Raw genomic sequence first — 11,222 nt, forward strand, 5'->3', positions numbered from 1 at the left:
AAATTCTTTTCATTTTATTTTCTGGATTTAGGTATATAATTATAGGTTTAATATTTCTGGTTGCTTAAAAGTAATTATTAGACATCAACTTCAAATTTGAGAACTTGAATTGTTTTTGGATGAATTTTGATGCATGAGATCACATGCTTATAAGAAAGCTACAACTAGTGATTGCACTTTGATGTGCAATGGTTACGCTGAATACAATAACATTGGACAAAACATTCAAGAGGGGATATAGAAGAATAGCAGAAAAGTCAATTTGATAAATTGACATATTATAGTTCAGTTTTTTGAGAAGTTAAACAAGTTTAGTAATTTTTCATATAGAGGTAATTCATTTATAAGGAAAAGAAGGTGATTAGAATGTGTGTGGTTGAAATGTGGGTGCAAATATAATCAGATTTAAATGAGGATTAACAATCTAAGCATACACAAGTCAATCAAACACTCAAGATAAGGATGTTTTTTATTCAAGAAAAAATGAGTTTTATAGAGACTCGAAACCGCAGAGTTACGAACAAAATATTAAAACATAATGTTCAACAGACAAAAAGGTTGCATAACCAAGAAGAAAATCCAACAACACCAAGACAAAAAAACCAGCAAAAAACAGACACAAAAGGAACCCTCTAATTTAAAGACTTTAGAGTTTTATCTACCTCAGTCTCGAGGGCGCACATATCTCGAGCAACTTTCGTCAGGTCCTAGATCTCCAGAGACTTCGTGTCCGCTTTCCTCTTCATGTTGGCTCTAGTCCTTTTGTAGGGCCCCAAATCCCCTTTTCTGTCTTTCTCATCTTGAAGGTCCACAATCAGAGTGCCCTATTGAGTCGCTTCTTGTTTCTCCACCATGGTACTTAGAGTAGAGGCAGTTTGCTTGACAATCTTATGGTTGTGCTCCATTATATTAATCATGATGCCCCTGATCTTCTCCATTTCCCCTTCCATGTGCTTCATTTTTTTTTCATTATCAGTTTTCATTTTCTCCATAACCTGTATGGTTCTTTGTAAATATTTAGGCATCGAGACCTTTTCCGCTTCGGTCCATAAAGCCCCATTAACATTCTGAGTGATGCCTTTGGTTTCCAACTCTTCCACCTTGCTAGGGAAAACTTTGTTCCTGATACTTAGCTCTTTAACCTCATGAAATACCCATTTGATCAATCGAAAATAGTCGACCGCCCCATTTCTTGCAATTGCTAGGATATCATCAGGGAACTCCCTACCCTATTTAAAATAATGATCCTCCAGGTTGAGGTTACCTAGGAATCTAGGGTGATTCTCCCTATCAATGGCCAGGTGCGAAGAAAAGGAATTTTTGGCATCTTTAGAGGAAGCAGTACTACTATTAGGTTTGTCTTCAGAATATGACACAAGTTTCTTCTTAGAAGTTTTCTTCTCCCTTTCTTGTGCATTTTTGGAAGAACCCTTGGGAGGATCTTTAGGATTATTTATAGAGACCTCTTTTTTACCTGAGGGCTTGCTCTGTTTAGTTTTCTTGAGCCCCTTCTTGGAAGAAGGGGATTCCTCCTCCTCCCAACCAGTGTCCGACTCCTTATCATTCTCAGAGAAACTAACATTAGAAAAAGAACCTTCAGAGTTGAGACGGAGATAGGGTTTGACGGGGTAGGCATTTGACTATAGTGAGCATAGATCAATCTAATTAGACCAACATGCATCACTGGGTTTTTCCTAGAGCTCTTTATGTGCTGCTTAATGCTATGGTTCAGAGAACAAAGTAGATAATGGGGAAATGAAGCACTCACCTTATGATGGAAGTGGTTGAGAAGAGAAAAGTGATAGCCATATACCCTTGTGAATCGACCATCCAAAGTGATATACTCCATGATAATTCTTAGAACCTCCCTCCGAACAGTCTTGACAAACTTATCTTCAAAGTAGCTACTAGAAATTTTAACAAGAGCTTCCCTCTCTTCCTTTGTTTTAAAAAATTTAAGGACAACTTCGTTGGGAAACTTCCTATCCCTGAAGAATTTTACCCCCTTTGTAGAGAGTCTAGTGACTTCACCAATGACATTCTCATCAAATTTTACCCTGCAGCCAAAGATAATAATTTCACCCTCCCAATTCTTCATAAAATATGAGGTGATTTTAGGGTTTGGGACATGAAGCTTATCAATGAAGGGAAGTAGTCCCCCTTTGTTGATGTGTCTCCAGACTTTGGGCTTCTTCTTACTCTTGTCACATGCAGTTAGTTCGACACTTTTCCTACTACCTCCCATTCTTGCATTGAACTTTCCTCTATATCTCACAGATGAAATGAATAGAGAAAATATCCAACAACAGAGCCAAAATGCCCAGAAAATGTGCCCAACTGTGCTACCTTTAAGAGTATTTAGTGCACCTTCATTATGATGAAGAAGGGCCAAGTACCGATTCTTTTTCATATCAATCATCGTCAAAAGCAGAATTTTTTCCATGCATGATATCAAATCCTATTAAGGCTCTGACATTAGCACCAAGATCATTGTAGGCATGCCACATATGCCGTCCATTTAACTTTACCCCCTTATTGGCGAAAAAATCAGCCACTTGATTAGCTTCCTGATATATGTGGGTTATCTTGACTTTGTCAAATTTGGTGAGGAGAGCTTAGCCTCATCAATCCAAATTTTGATAGTCCAAGATGGGGATGATTTCCCTTGTAGACAGTCAATGATATTTTTTGTATCTCCCTCTATCCAAATATTTTTGAATTTGTTTTAATAAGCTAGGGAGATAACATTGTAAACACCTATGAATTGGGTGATGTGGTTGGACTGGGAACCTAGGGAGAGTTCCACCACCGAAATAAAATTGCCATTATCATCCCTTAACACTCCCCCGCTTCCAGTCAACCCCGGGTTTCCCTTGGCTGCCCCATCAAAATTGGCTTTAATCCAGCCCCTTGGGAGATGAGTCCAGCGAAGAACTTCATGATTCATTTAAGCAGGGTTTAAAGTCATAGAGATGTCATCTTCAATCATCCAAGTGTTGGCCATTTTAAGATCATAATTTGTGCAGATCAAAGCCTTATTCCTTTTCTCATTTTTAGGGAAGTTATTGATATTCTTCACAATTAGCCTGAATATTTTCTCAAAAACCATGTTCTCCAGAGTCTTCTTATCCCTAAAAATTCTTTTATTCCGCTCCTTCCAAACTCCCCAGGCCAAAAATAGGAAAGAAAAGGACCAGACCCTGTGAATAAAGGAATTCAGAGAAGGGAAATCCATTGAGAGAATAGGTCCTCAATAGATGCAGGAAATACCCAAGGTATGTTCCAAAGTGATAGGATTCTGCTCCAAATTGAAGCGGTGTAAGAGTAGTGAATGAAGAAATGATTCACAGATTCCACTTGTTCCTTGCATAGGTAGCATCTATTCAGAATTTGGAAGCCGCTCTTACAAAGGTTATCGACTGTGAGCACTTTTTTCTACAGAAGAATTAAAAAAAAATGTTAATCTTGGGAGTCATGTTTCTAAACCAAGCTTTCTCCCAATAGGGAGATGGGGTAGGAGAAAAGGACAATAGAGAGACAACAGAGGAAACAGAAAAATTTCCATTAGGATTAGCCATCCAAGCTAAAAGGTCTTCCTGGTGATCAAGATTCATATTGACTTCCCTCAAAGCCAACATAATAGTCATAATATCTAAGTTGACCTGACAAAGATCCACCCATTCACCATTACTTCTATAATATTCTACTGAAGGCCCAAACAATTCCTTACATCTTTCAACCCATCTAGCAAAGACATCACAAGAAATTAATGGCTCTTTCAATAGCTATCTATCTTCACAAAAATTGACTTTATTTCCTTTTCTTATACTCCAACCTATTCCCATTTCTATTAAATTCCTCCCTTTCATCATGTAATTCTAGAGAGAAGAACCACAAGGTAGATCAGTAGAATCCAGGAATGTCTTAAGAGAGCCGATATTCGCCAAATATTTTCTCCTTAATATACTATTCCATTGTCCATTAAAAAAGAATGTTCTCCAAATCTATTTTGCGAGGAGAGTTTTGTTCACCGTCTTTATCCTTCTTAAACCAAGCCCTCCCATATGTTTTGGTCTATAGACAACTTCCCAACCAATGAGCGACATTCTTTTCCTTTCTTCCACCCCGGACTAGAGAAAATGTTTTTGAATCTTTTCAATAGCTTCCACAAATTTAGCAGGGATTTTAAATAGACTTAAGGCGTCACTCAAGGTAAGGATGTTAGAAAGGAAATTAATGAAGGATAATTGACAAAGCAATAAAAATGTAAACTCCATATTGTCCCTTTGATTTGATTATCGTTCAGTTTGATATGTGCTTGATGATATTGAGGATTCTCAATTTTTCTCCGTGATGTGGGATTATGCAAATTGGGCTCAAAAAATGAATATGGGACGGTTGGATGTGAGTATGCAAATTGACATGGTAAGAGTATGGGCATGAAAAAGGTGGATAAAATGGTGCATCACAATGGTATGAAAGTGAGAGTGTGGATAATTTTGGCATTAAGATGATATGGGTATATGAAAGGTGGATAAAATGGTGCATTACAATGGTATGAAACTGGGAGTGTGGATCATTTTGGCATTACAATGATGTGGATATGTGAAAGGTGGATAAAAATGCATAGAAAAGAGAGGGTTTAAATAGAATTTGGCGAGGAGAATGAGAAGCATGAAAATGCATCACTTGTCTCTCTTGAGGAAAACTGACAAGGGAAGGATTAACAAGTGTCCTTGGGAAGGGCAAGTGTCATGAAAGAAAATGACAATTGTCTCCAAGGACATATGTCAATTTTGGGAGATGGTCAACCAAAATTGGTTTTAATTTCCTAGATATTAGGAAATTAGAGGTGTGTACACACATGTGAGGGGGTGGTGTTAGAGAGGATAAGACTAGTTAGGTGGATAGGGTTAGTTAGAACCTCAGGGTTAGACTATGGGTTAGGTTAGAAGAAGGGTAAAGTTAGGAGGCATGTGGGGAAATTAATTCATGAATTGGAGGAAAAGGATGACATGAACTAATAAAATAATTGAATTATTTTATTTAATGGTGGAAGGACAAAAGGGAAATTAATTAATTAGAAATGGCCTATCAATTAAATTAATTTGGCAAAAAGGGGATGTCATATTCAATTAAATCATATTGATTATTTAATTAATACAAGCTCACAAGGGTGAACTTTCTTTTGATACTACCTTGTAAGTTGATTCTGATAGATCTTGTGTAGGGGAAAAAGCGAGACTAGGACAATGTACCCTAATCCTAACTTTTGACACACATTGCGGAATATGAAAGAGCCTAGAGATATCGCACAGTTGGCTACTTCTTTTGGTGAAAGAGAGAGCCACGGGATATCTATTAGGATTTCTATTCCCTTGTTGAAATTGAAAGCTAAAATGATACAAGTTCAAACCCTAACCTCGAAATGTAAGTATGAACTAGTAACAAGTTTGCAGAATTGAGATTAAACAATAGACAGCTGTAAATGTAAGGATAAAATAAGAATGCAGATATGTACCAAGAGTCAAAATTGGACTGAAAATGTTCGGGACGGGGGCGCGGGCGCCACTGTCCTAAAAACTGCACTGGAAACCACTGTTTTGCACCCTGAAACACTGTTTGGAAACTGTCGGAGAGCTGTCTGTCCGGAGGACCAGGGCGCCCAGCGCCTCTGTCCCAGGGACCAGGGCGCCCAGCGCCCCTGTCCTGGTCTTCTGAGCTGCAATTTTACACAGGGTTCTGTCTCAGTCTCCTCTTTCCGGATCTGTGTCCTGCGGCGTCGTCCGAATCCCGAAACCTGCAATAATATCTGAAAAGGGGGAAGGGTGGCTATATAGGGTTTTGCCTTAGTCAAACCCCCCGCTTTGGTGATTTCCACCTCCACGAATAGCCAAGTTGTTTTGTAAAATGTATTGTGTGTGCAGACCTAGTGTGTGTGCAAGGTCCAAAATGCAAGAAAGCAAACTAGAGCAACCTAGAAAGTAAACCCTAATTGCTTGTAAATGATAATGCAAATGCTCTAAATCAAGATGCAATGTGATCTAAAGCATGAATACCTGATATATCAAAGCTTATGTAAGGACATGAAAACAATATGAAATCATACCCAACCCTCAAGGGAGGAGTACAAGCCAATCTTCAGTCGGTAATCTCCTATTGTTCTTCAATGTCTTCCAAGCCCTAATTGGATGAATGAATGAATTTGATAGATGCTTGATAGAATGATGTTGAGTGTTGTTGAAGTCTTCCAAGATCTGCTCTTTTGCTACATATGAAGTTCCTGGAAACAAAAATCCGATCCCTTCCAATGAGGAAAGAGAGCTTTTATGTATGAAACCCTAGGTCGTAAATTCGTATTTTGGCCGACCTAGAGATTGAATATCCCACCAATTTCTTGGGGTTAAGCTTTATTTTATGATTGGATCGTGCTCCCAAAATTTCGGGAAAAATGTCCGGGACCATGTTGCACGGGCGCCATGGTCCCGACAACTTTTCACCAAATTTTCAGGGTCGTCGGATATGATGATTTTAGAGAGAATCTCGAAGTTACAGGTGATTTCGAGATGTTTAGACCGCGAAACCAAGCCCCCAAGTTCGAAATAGGACTTAATTAGGGTTTTTGATTAAGTGATGTATTGGAGGAATAAAATGCGAAGGGCACGCTTTAGTGAAAGGGCCCAACTTTATGATGTAGAGAATGATGAAATAGGGACCTTAGACCTAATTAATTTGATTAATTAAGTGCTTAAGGAGAAATACAATGCAGAATGCAAAATGCACTAAGGCGGGTGCTAAACTAGGTGTGAAATTGTACCACCCTAGCGAGTGCGTACAATTTACGACGCTACAGATCTATAGATGATCATATGCTTTCTAACATTATTTTTCAAGGAGATCTAATTGAGCTAGTCTTGCCACTCTATATTCTTCATCATAAATGATCTCTTTCAAGGATATATGCAATGATGGTAACTTGACCTCAATTGGTAAGGCTGCTTCTACATCATAGACAAGGGAGTATGGGGTGGCTCCAGTGGAAGTTCAGATGTTGGTGCGATAAGCCCAAAGGGTGGGTTTTAGATGTATTTTCCAATCACAACTAGTTTCATTGAAAACCTTATTGAGAATACAGAGGTTGTCTCAACTTGGCCATTACCTTGAGGATAATATAGAGTAGACCAACAATGGTCGATATGGAATGTGGAGCAAAGGTCATGCACATATTGGTTTGAAATGGGGTTCCATTGTCACTAATAATGGTGGAGGGAATCTCATAGAGGGAAATCATTTGATACATGATAAATTTGGACACCTACACACCGGTGGTGAGGGTGAGGGAGATGGCTTCGACCCACTTGTTGAAATATGTAGTAGCTGCAATGATAAACTTGTGTCAATCTGAGGAAGTAGGGTGGATCTTACAAATGAGGTTAAGGCCCCATGTAGAAAAAGACCATGGTGTTTTTATTGTCTAAAAATCTTGAGTTGGAACATCAATCAGGTCTTTGTGCCATTGACAAGACACACACTTCTAAAAAAATTCATAGCAATTATGTTCCATGGTGGGCTAGTAATATCCCTCTCCTAAGAGTTGTTTGGCAAGAACATATCCACTCATATGAGAGCCAAAAGTTCCAACATGCACTTATTTCTTCGCAAGATTAGCTTTATCTGAATCTAAACATCTAGCAAGGATGCCATGGTAGACGTGATGATGTAGATTATCTCCTATAAGGGTAAATCGAGCACAATAACTTGAATGAGGTTGCGACAGTCGTTACAAGATATTTTGGGTGGAAGGTTATCATCTTTAAGGTGGGTGTGTATATCGTGGTACCAGGGTGATTGGGGTCCAATGATATTGCACATCATTTTTATGTGCAATATTTCAAATGTTGTCTGGAGGAGTTGTTCAACCAAGAACTCATATTTATGGCTATTTGATTCTATTGTGAGAAGGGACACAATTGTCCATTGCATGAGATGCCTTGTTTTGTGTCTTAGGGATCTAGTCAAACATGATATTTTGGAAGTTCTTCTTTAGATCATCAACCATTCATTTATATGGCAAGAGCTTATCATCTTTAGTTTGATACTCATCATTTACCTATTGGATGACTAACTGTGAATCCCCATAGATGAAAATATTTATTATATTCCACTAAATCACTGTCTTGAGATTGATTATGAGTCCTTAATACTCAAAAATATTATTTGTACATGGGAAAGACAACTTGAAGGACTTGGGGATGAGAACCCCTTAAGGAGTAAAAAATAATAAACCTTCCCCTGATCCTTTCTAAGTGTGAGATCCATCAAAGTAGAGCTTCCAGGGGGTTGTACAATGATGGTGCATATATATTCATCTGGGAATTTTGTGATGAATGGGTAAGCATCTATCAAAGGAATTTTGGCTAATTGATCTATAATGACCTATCCTTTGATGGCTTTTCTATCTACATATTGAATGTTAAATTCATTGAATAACATAACCCACTTAGCCATACGACCGGTGAGTGTTGTCTTGGATAATAAGTATTTCAATGGATCAATCTTGTAGGTGAGATTGACCGTATGACTCATGTATTATCGAAGCTTTTGTGAGAAAAAGACAATAGATAGACATGATTTTTCCATGGGAGAATAATTTAGCTCATAACCTACCAAGGTTTGATTGATGTAGTAGATTGCTCTTTCTTTTCCTTGATCATCATGTTGGGAAAGAAGTTCCCCCACGATAGTCAAAGTCACTGATACATACAAGAGCTAAGGCTGATAAGGGATGGGTGGCATTAGTACGAGATGATGAGCCCAGTATTCCTTTATCCTATCGAACACTTGCTGGCATTGGGCAGCCTAATTGAATTTTATATCTTTTCTGAGGTGGTGTGTAAATGGATGACATTTATCTGCAAATTGGGCAATAAAATATCTGACAAATTGTAACTTTTCTTGCAGGCTATGTAGATTTTTTAATGTTCTAGGAGGAGGCATCTCTAAGATTGCTTTGACCTTTTTGAGATAAACTTAAATGCCACACTTGGATAGAATGAATCCTAGGAGTTTACCTGATGTAACTCCAAACACACACATTTTAGGGTTGAGGTGCAACTTGTATTTAGCTAGGTGCTCAAATATTTGCTTGAGGATAGTTGTATGCTCTTGTCTTGTCTTGGATTTACCTAGATAGCATCCACATAGTCCTCCAGTATCTTGTGCATGAGGTCATGAATGATTACTATCATGACGCTTTGATATGTGGTGCCTACATTTTTAAGACCAAAAGGCATAACTGGATAACAAAAGGTTCCACATGGAGTGGTAAATTTTATTTTATGTTTAGCTTCTTCAGCTATCTTAATTTGGTTATATCTGATACATCCATCCATGAGAGATAGCATTTCATGTCTTGATGCAAATCAATAAATGTTGATTTTGGGAAGTGTAAATCATCTTTGGGACATGATTTATTGAGGTCTCTAAAATCTATACATACTCTGATAGAACCACAAGGTTTGGAAATAGGTACCATATTAGAGATTTATTCAGAGTAATCAATTGGTCAGATAAATTTTACTTGTAAGAAATTTTCCAACTCGGCTTTGACTAATAGTGCAATTTCGGGATGCATCTTGCACAATTTGTATTTAAATAGCTTAGCATTTGTATCTACTACCAAATGATGGACTACTAGTTCGAGGTCAAACCAGGGCATGTTTGCATAAGACCATGGGATGTTGATGGGCTAGCAATGAAGGATCTCCAAGAAAACTTGAAATTCATCGTCAGATAAAGAAGTAGCTATATGAGTGATGTGTTGATTTTTTGTTGTACCCAAGTTTATCTCTTTGGTCTAATCTATGAGGATTGGTAACATTTCGAGAACCTATGCATCTATGAGGGGAATAAGAGGGTTCTCATCTTCTAGCGCCTTGGAGAGGTTTTCACCAAAAGATACACCCTTTAGTTTTACTATTTTTGGTCTATAGGTGCCTTAGAAAGGTTTTCACCATGAGACTCTTGATCTATTAATTTTGTTACACTTTTATAGTTATGGATCTCTTCTTCCCTGAAATAACCACGTGGATCTAACTTGTACGTTGTGTTCTTCTCAGGGTGATAATATGATGCACACTCGATCACCCCCAGAAATTGTAGGAGCATTTTATCATCTTGGCAGTGTGTAGGTGTGCAACATTTTGGCCCTAATCAATGAGTTTAGGGTGATGAAGGGTAAGGTCAATTAGGAGGACAAATGTGTCAAAGAGGTAGGATGTGCCAAAAGTTGATGAGCTATCTATATCATCATACGCTTGTTTGACAACCTCCTCAGGTATGTCTTTGATATCAACCAAAATGTTTTTGTTGTTTCCACAAGTGTTAGTCAAATTTGAGGCTTCATGGGAGAGATATCTAAAATCAAGCCCTTGATGATGAACATTAGGAGCTGGATCAATAGGTCTTCAAATTCCTTGTTCTTCGCATCCTAATCTGCCACCTTGATAATTCCACTTTAGAGTAACCCATTTGTGAGCTATGAGATATGTCTCCTTGAATTAATTGAGGTGAGTTTCATTATCTATGGAGACATTTCTAAAGAGCCACTGGTTAATATCTCCCAATATGACTTTTTGCTTGAGTTTTTCATGGGATTGGAATTTGGTGGAGCCGCATTTTTGGACCATGGGTCCTTTCTACTTCTTCTTTGTAGTAGGTTTCCCATGAGCATGTGGATCTAGAGGTAGCATACCCACTATGATATTGCCATGTAGGGCACATTCACCACAACCAACATCATTAATTTTGAGTTTGGAAAAGGAAGATGAGATGGAAGTCTTCTATTTATCAATGATGAATATAAAATAAGGGTCAACATTGAGGATGACTCGCATAACCTAGAATCAATTATTTGTAACAACTTTGGACCAATGAAGCTTATTTCATCAATTATATTGTAATGAATAAAGTACATTCTTTCTTGGAAGGTTTCTAGTGTTTGTCCTTGTAGAGGCGCCATTTCTTTGATTGGAACTCAAAGGGTAGAATGAATTTCTAATTCTTATATGTTGAAGTCTATGAGACCTATTGGTTCATGGAGTAGTAATGGTGATTGTCCAATTGGTGCTAATCTCGTAAATGTAGAATTTATGCTTTTTGTCAAGTGTGAATTTCACGTGCTTGCAGTTCCAAGAACAATAATTTTTAATTGTGGTTGTATA

This window comes from Cryptomeria japonica, chromosome 4 (assembly GCF_030272615.1).
Source record: "Cryptomeria japonica chromosome 4, Sugi_1.0, whole genome shotgun sequence".
NCBI lineage: Eukaryota > Viridiplantae > Streptophyta > Pinopsida > Cupressales > Cupressaceae > Cryptomeria > Cryptomeria japonica.